General features: G+C 54.6%; 1 protein-coding gene across 2 annotated transcripts in view; it reads right to left on the bottom strand.

Annotated features, from left to right (window-relative positions):
• BTBD2 (BTB domain containing 2) overlaps nucleotides 1–8,277 on the bottom strand; it is a 28,652-nt gene extending 20,375 nt beyond the window's left edge. For both annotated transcript variants that reach the window (XM_021930500.2, XM_009193092.2), the window contains exon 1: nucleotides 8,111–8,277. The gene's annotated coding sequence lies outside the window, so the exon portion shown is untranslated. The remainder of the gene's footprint in view (nucleotides 1–8,110) is intronic.
• Nucleotides 8,278–8,411: the final 134 nt, after the last annotated feature.

Here is an 8,411-nt window from a genome sequence, read left to right as displayed (position 1 = left end):
TTGTTGTACTTCGTTCAGTGCGTATTGCTTGACTTGGACCTGTCTCAATATTTAGGGTTCTGCGTAACAAACCTTCCACATATACCCCTGAATCTAAAATAAAATAAGGCCAGGAGTGGCTCATGCCTGTAATCCCAGCACTTTGGGAGACTGGGGAGCCAAGAGGATTACTTGAGCCCAGGAGTTTGAGGGCAGGCCTCAGCAAAATATAAAAGGCCCCATCTCTACAAAAAAAGTGATTCTCCTGCCTCAGCCACCTGAGCAACTGGGATAACAGGCGTGCACCACCACACCTGGTTATTTTTTTTGTATTTTAGTAGAGATAGGGTTTGCGTCATGTTGCCTAGGCTGGTCTTGATCTCCTGACCTCAAGTGAGCCACCCACCTCAGCCTCCCAAAGTGCTGGGATTGCAAGGCGTGAGCCACAGGCGCCGACTGTCAAATTCCATGGGATCTGTGGGCGCAGTTGGTTTTATGCACTCACCCCGGCTGATCTGCGGGTTTTCGGTTTGAGCTACTGTAGATAAATTGCCACCCTGAGCACTCCGCTGCGAGGCTGTGGCCCCAGATTCCTTTCTCTTGCATAAAAGCGCTTGGAGTGGAATGACCTGGCGTTTAACATTTTCTTTTTTTTGAGGCGGTCTCACTCTGTCGCCAGGCTGGACTGCAGTGGTGTGATCACAGCTCGCCGCGACCCGACTTCCCTGAACTCAAGAGATCTCTGCTTCGGCACCTCCTGGTACCTGAGACTGGAAGCGTGCACCATGCCTGGCTAATTTTAAAAATTATTATTTATTATTTTTTAGATGGAGTCTTGCTCTGTCACCCAGGCTGGAGTCGCGTTAGTGCGATGTCGGTTCACTGCAAGCTCTGCCTCCGGGTTCCGCCATTCTCCTCACCTCAGCCTCCAGCTGGGACTACAGATGCCATACCACACCCGGCTAATTTTTTTGATTTTTTTAGTAGAGATGGGGTTTCCTTGTTTAGCCAGGATGGTCACCGATCTCCTGACCTCGTGATCTGCCGTCTGGTGCCTCCCAAAGTGCTGGGATTACAGGTGTGAGCCCTGTGCCCAGCCCTTAAAGAATATTATTATTATTATTTTTTTTTTTTTTTTTTTTTTTTGAGGCGAGCAGCGGTGGCTCAAGCCTGTAATCCCAGCACTTTGGGAGGCTGAGGCAGGCAGATGCCTGAGGTCAGGAGTTCGAGACCAGCCTGACCAATATAATGAAAGCCGTCTCTACCAAAATACACCCAGAGCTTGGTCAGGCTTGATGGCTCACGCCTGTAATCCCAGTGCTTTGGGAGGCTAGGGTGGGAGGATCTGAACACAGAAGTTCAAGACCAGCCCTGGGCAGCAAGCAAGACCCAATTCTCCTGCCTCAGCCTCCCACGTAGCTGGGATTGCAAATACGCCACCACCCGGCTAATTTTTGTATTTTGTAGAGGCAGGGGTTTTATCATCTTAGCCAGGCTGGTCTTGAACTCCTGATCATGATCCACCTGCCTCGGCCTCTCAAAGTGCTGGGATTACAGAGTGAGCCGTGCCTGGCGATTTTTTGTATTTTTTAGTAGAGATGGGAATTATCCTGTGTTGGCCAGGCTGGTCTTGAACTCTGACCTTAGGTGATCCTCCCACCTCATTTTCCCAAAATGCCAGGATTACAGGTGTGACATGGGCAATAAAGTTTATTAAATACAACTATTCTTGCTCATTTTGTTGTTGGTTATGGCTTTCTGTCCTGCAGAATTAAGTGGATTACGCTGAGACAAAGTATCGCCTGCCAATGCTCTCTGACTCCTCCATTGAACTTGCCAGCACCTGGGTGCTTTTACCTGTTTGGTTTGTTTACACTGGCGAGGGTCCTATGGTACACACTGGTAGCAAACTCTTGGCTTCAAAAGATCTTCCCTCAGGCTGGAGCGCAGTAGCTCACGCACAAGCCAGTGCTTTGGGAGACCAAAAAGGATAAGCACAGGGAGTCAGGGTCCGACCCAGCCAATAGGCGAGACCCCATCTCTAAAAATACAAAATTAGCCCGGCGGAGTGCCTGTAGTCCCAGCTACCGGGAGGCTGAAGCAGGAGAACTGCTGGGTCCGGGAGGCAGAGCTTTGCAGTGAGCCGAGATTGCATCACTGCACTCCAGCCTGGGCGACACGAGTGAGACTCCGTCTCAAAAATAATGGAAGCCAGGCAGCGGTGAGGCAAGCCTGTAATCCCAGCACTTTGGGAAGGCCGAGTAGTGAGGATCGAGGTCAGAGGCGAGACCAGCCTGGCTAACAGGAGTGAAACCCGTCTCTACTAAAATACAAAAAAACTAGCCAGGGGGCAGTGTGATGTGGCTCAGCCGCAAATCCCAGCACTTTGGGAGGCTGAACAAATGGGTCTGAGTCAGGAGATCAGAGACCATCACAGCTAGGAGTGAAACCCATTTCTACTAAAAAAAATACAAAAAAAAAACTAGCCAAGCCGGTGGCCCAGGCATGCTGTGGTCCCAGCTCCCGGGGAGGCTGAGGCAGGAGAATGGGGCGTGGACCCGGGGCCGGGCTTGCAGTGAGCGAGATCCGGCCACTGCACTCAGCCTGGTGACAGAAGCGGAGAACTCCGTCTCAAAAAAAGCAGCCAGGTGGTGGCGGGCCTGTATCCCAGCTACTTGGGAGGCTAAAGCAGGATAAGTGAACCGGGGCCGGAGCTGCAGTGAGCGAGATCCGACCACTGCACTCCAACCCCGGGCAACACAGAACTCGTCTCAAAATAATAATATCTGACGGTGCTTGGTGGCTCAAGCCTGTAATCCTTTGGGAGGCGGTGAGATCACCAGTCAGGAGATGAGACATCCTGGCTAACATGGTGGCTCCCGTCTCTACTAAAAATACAAAAACTAGCCCCGGGCGTGGTGGCCGAAGCCTGTAGTCCCAGCTGCGGAGGCTGAGGCAGAAGTGGCCTGAACCTGGGAGGCCCGAGGCTTGCAGTGAGCCGAGACGGCGCCACTGCACTCAGCCTGGAGTGACACTGTGAACTCGATCTCAAAAAAAAAAAAAAAAAAAAAAAATAATAATATGTAATAATAATAATAAAACACAGAATATAAGTTTCACAAGGAAGGAGATGTTCTTCTGTCACATTCACCTCCTGTAGCCAGCATTGTATTTCAATGAGTATCTGTAGGGTGGACAGATGGTTGGATGTGGGTGACTGATTCTAGAAGAGTAAATGTGTCAGACCAGCTGAGAAACTCTATTTTTTTTTTTTTTGAGACGGAGTTTTACTCTTGTTGCCCAGGCTGGAGTGCAGTGGCGCAATCTCGGCTCACCACAACCTCTGCTTCCCAGGTTCAAGTGATTCTCCTGCCTCAGCCTCCTGAGTAGCTGGGATGCCAGGCGCCCACCACCACACCTGGTTAATTTTGTATTTTTAGTAGAGACAGGGTTTTACTATGTTGGCCAGGCTGGTCTCAAACTCCTGATCTCAGGTGATCCGCGCCCGGAATTTTTTTTTTTTTTTTTTTTTAGGCGGAGTCTCGCTCTCTTGCCCAGGCTGGAGTGCAGTGGTGCGATCTTAGCTCACCATAACCTCCACCTCCCAGGTTTAAGCAATTCTCCTGCCTCAGTCTCCCGAGTAGCAGGCACACACCACCATGCCTGGGTAATTTTTGTATTTTTACTACAGACAGAGTTTCACTGTGTTGGCCAAGCTGGTCTCGAACTCCTGACCTCAGGTGATCCACCCACCTCGGCCTCCCAAAGTGCTGGGATTACAGGCGTGAGCCACTGTGCCCGGACTTATTTTATTTTATTTTTAGAGGCAGAGTCTCACTCTATCGCCCAGGCTGGAGTGCAGTGGTGGGATCATGGCTCACTGCAGCGGCGACCTCCCAGGCTAAGGTGATCCTCCTACCTGAGCCTCCTAAGTAGCAGGGACCACAGGCGCACACCACCATGTTCAAGTAATGAGGTCTCGCTATATTGGCCAGGTTGGTCTTGAACTCCCGGGGTCAAGTGATCCTGTCACCTCAGCCTCCCAAAGTGCTGGGATGACAGATGTGAGCCACTGCACTCAGCCTGAAAAGTCTTCACAAAGAATAAAGTTGGGAAGAATTTGGTGAGCAGTTCTCAAAACATACCGTGAAGCAGCAATCATCAAACGTGTTATGGGAATAAGGATTCACAACGCAGTCAGTGAAACAGGAGACCCCAGAACACACTGTTCTACCTTTTTTAATTTTTTCCAAGACAGAGTCTCGCTCTGTCGCCGAGGCTGGAGTGCAATGGTGCAATCTTGGCTCACTGCAACCTCCACCTCCCGGGTTCAAACGATTCTCCGGCCTCAGCCTCCCTGAGTAGCTGGGACTACAGGTGCCCACCACCGCATGCCCGGCTAACTTTTGTGTATGTGGTTTTTTTTTTCTTTTTTTTTTTTTTTTTTTTTTAGAAGCCACGTGCAACCCTGGCCTCCCCAGCACAAATGCCAACCTCTGTGCTACAGTCCCAGACACTGGGGCCACCGCCAAGGCCTGCCTCAGCCTCCTCTCTGCCATGTCTCAGCTCACCCTGCACTCCCAGCCCGACCACGCCAAGTCCAGGCTACCTGTTTCTCCCACAGCCGGGTATGGCCTCCGCCCCTCTCTCCGGCCATCATTAAACCCAGGTTTATTCCAGCACCCCAGTTCTTCTCTCCCGACGACTCCCCAGCTTTTTTTCAAGTCTGCCCTGTCACCCAGGCTGATCTCTGCCACCAAAATTTCTGCCTTCCCAGATTCAAGCCGCTTCTCCTGCCTCAGCCTCCTGTAGCTGGGATTACAGGAAACCCACCACGCCCGCTAATTTTTGTATTTTTTAGTAGATGGTTATTTTGGCTATGTTGGCTGTCTGTCTCGAACTCCTGACCTCAGGTGTCCACCTGCTCTCAAGCCTCCTGTAAAAATGGGATTACAGGCGTGAGTCAACAAGCCCGCTCAACTGTTGTTGTTTCTTTATCTGCTGTGTGGCCTGTGGCTGTCAGGCACTGTGCATCGTCCACTTTGTTCCTACAGTCTCTGGGATGAAATGTCGATGGTCTGCTGTATGGAAACGAGTGCATTGTCAGGGACGCTGCCTCGTGACCTCAGCCCAGGTGCCGAAACGTTGTCCAGCCTTGTATTTGTCCCTCCTGAGTCGGTCCCCAGCCAGGAGCAGCCTGTCAGTTCACACCCCAGCCCCCAAGCCTCACTCTGCTGCTCTCTCCTGGCCACAGGAACTCGCTTCCTCCAAAGAGGACCTGCATCCTCACTCCCTGGCTTCTGCCATCCCACCTGCCCCTCACAGCCACATTGTTCCCTTCTGGCCCAGCTGCTCCCCAGCCTCACCCTGCCTCCCATGCATGCATTCCACCCTCAACGCGGATCTGGTCATGCTGGGCCACAGGGCTTCCCTCACTCCTCCTGTCTGGCTCTGCTGTCTCTCACTCTGCCCAGCTCCTTCTGTCCTGCCTTCCATCCCTGAGCCTCAGCACCTGCACTCCCCCATCAACACTCCCTCCACTCTGCTCCAGGGGTCGCTCTGGATCCAGGTCAGGCCCTCCCTGCTTCTAGTCCTTCTGAAATGCAACATGACCTTTCATGCTTTTGAACTGCACGAGTCCACTCATACATGAATGTTTCCAATATAGGTTGCCCTAAGGGTGCTCGCCTCCTGCCTCCCTTCCACCTCTGCCACCCTAGACACAGAGAGAGACCCACCCTCCTACTCCCTCCTCCTGCTTCCCAACATAAACACCACAAGGACAGAGGCCTTCATGATGGTCACTTCCACTGTGCGAACAGCAAACAGGTTTTCTCCTTTCTTCACCTTTTTTTTTCTTTTGGAGACAGAATCTCGCCTTGTCACCCAGGCTGAGGTACCGCACAGTCTTGGCTCACTGCAACCCTCTGCCTCCCAGGTTCAAGCCATTCTCCTGCCTCAGCCTCCCAGGCTGGGATTACAGGTGCACACCACCACTGGCTAATTTTTTGTATTTTAGTAGAGATGGGGTTTCACCACAAGGCCAGGAGGGCCCCTAACTCCTGACCCCAAGGGATTCACCTGCCCGGCCTCCCAAAGTGCTACTTGAGCCAAACGCCACTTCAGCCTGGTCCTTTATTTTTATTTTTTTGAGATGGAGGTCACTGTGTCACTGGGCTGGAGTACAGCGCTACCCTGCTCCTGCAACCGGCTCTGGGTTCACAACATTCTGCCTCAGCCTCCTGAGTAGCTGGGATTGATAGACGCAAGCCACCATGCCCGGTTAATTTTGTATTTTTGTGGAGACAGGGATTCACTGTGTTGGCCAGGCTGGTCTCGATTTCCTGACCTCAGGTGATCCACCCGCCTCAGCCTCCCAAAGTGCTGGGATTCCAGGCGTAGCCCCGCCACCCGCCCCTAGGGCTTTCAGCCTATATTTTCTTTTCTGGTCTCCAGCCTGCTATTGTGAGAACAAGAAGGGTGTACAGACCTGTCCGGCACACCGGGCCTGTGAGAAGCCGCCTTGCTGCTCCTAGCTAAGTTTGTGGGAGTCAAAAGTTGTACTCGGATTTGAGCTGAGAGTCCACACCCCCTGCACCGCCGAGTCTGTCCCAGGCCCGCCCACCTTACCTCGCTGCCATCTCCCACTGGGCCTCACTGCCCCTCTCCTGTTTTCCCCCAGGGCAGAGACCCTGGCCTACTTTTCTCCAAGGGATCCTTGTCCTGCCTCCATCCTCCCCACTTTGCAACCGAGCCAGCAGTCCCTCAAGTGCACCACGCATATGTCCTAAGGCCCAGCCAAGCCAGGCCCCTGCACCTGCCCTCAAACAGAAAGCCTGGGTTCTCCAACCTGCTGCGTAGGCCCGAAGGTAACCAACCCGCCCCTCCCCAAAGAGCACAAAGACCACCCAGGCGGAGGGGGCAAACCCACCGCCCCCCACTCCAAGCTAGGGGAGGCCCAGCAGCTGGGTGACTACAGAGAGCATGACAGCGGTGGACCCGCACAGCCACAGAGGTCCCGGAACCATCCAGGGGCAGGACCCCACCAGAAGAGACCCAGCTGCCCATGAACACCCAGGAAGAAGCCAGATCAGGTTACTCAAAGCAATCTGGGTCAGAAGGGAGGGTGACCTCCAGGTACCCCAGAATAAAAACCTGAATTTCGCTCTGGCTTCACCCTGACCAAGAGGCAGGGTAAGAGGGACTCCGGGAGTGGGGAACTAGTTTAAATATGCCTGGCACACTGGCAGAGACAGAGGTTTGACCAACCCGCTTCTTTCCTGAAAGGAGGCCTGGGAACACATGTGAGACTCTTGTTTAGCCCTGGCTGGAAGGAAGAAGGTGGAGTTCAAGGGGGGTCTTAGGGTGGTGGTCAGTGGGGTCAGTAGGATGTGGTGGCAGGTGGTGGTGGTGGGGCCTAGGGTCAGGAGCCTGGGTGTAGGGAGCTGGAGGCAGGAATAGGTGGAGGTAATGCTCAGGGGGTCGGCTGGAGGTGGAGGTCTGGGTTGAGTGGAATGGAATGGAAGGGTAGGGTGGGGGGGAGGGGAGCGGTTGAGGGGGTCCTACTTGAGATTCGGCGAGCCTGGGTCTCGGGGTTAGTGGCTCTGGAGCATGGGATGACACAGGAGGGAGCCGGGCCCAGGGTCTGGGGCATCGGGTGCGGGTGGAGACAGGTCTGGATGGGGGAAGAGGAAGGGTCTGGAATGGAAGGAATGGACTTGAGGGGTCTGGAGTTCTTGGGGAATGGCAGCTGGGGTTATGGACTGGAGGGAGGAGTTCTCAGACTGGAGGGATGAGGAATGGAGGAGTGGAGTGGAAGGGGGTCTGGTGGAAGGGGGGACTCAGGAACGAAATGGAAGGAAATGGAAACCAGGAGGGAATGAAACTGGGGGTGGCAGTGTCTGAGGTCTGGAATGAAATGAATGAGGAAATGAATGGAAATAGGAATGGAATGGAAATGAAGAAATGGAGGGAGGTCTTAGGAACAGGGGAATGGAGCCTGGAGGGGTGGCTGGAATGGAGATGGAATGGGGGTGGAAGGGGTCTGGAAACACAAGTGCAGGGGCCCTCAGGTGCAGTGGGAGCAGGCCGGGAGGGTCGGGGCCGGGCTGGCGGGTCGGGGCGCGCCCACCTGTGCGCGGGGATGCTGCGAGCTGAGCCCTCCTCGCCCACCAGGAAGTGCACGTCGCACAGCACCTCGTTGTTGAAGAGGAAGGCCAGCGCCTCCCACGGTGGGCTTCTGCGGCTGGCCTGCCAGCCACGCGGCCCCGCGCTGCGCAGCGCCGCCGCCCCGGGCTCGCCGCCCGCCCGCCTGGCGCCTGCGGCCTGCGCGCTCGTCCCGGGCCCGGCGGGCGGGCACGCCCTGGGACGACGGCGGCGGCGGCGGCGGCGGCGGCGCAGCCGCGTTGCCGGGGCCGGGCGGCGGCGCTGGC

This window comes from Papio anubis, chromosome 20 (genome assembly GCF_008728515.1).
Source record: "Papio anubis isolate 15944 chromosome 20, Panubis1.0, whole genome shotgun sequence".
NCBI classification, from domain to species: domain Eukaryota; kingdom Metazoa; phylum Chordata; class Mammalia; order Primates; family Cercopithecidae; genus Papio; species Papio anubis.
Note: the sequence above shows the minus strand (reverse complement) of the source record. Positions and strands in the feature narration are given on the sequence as shown.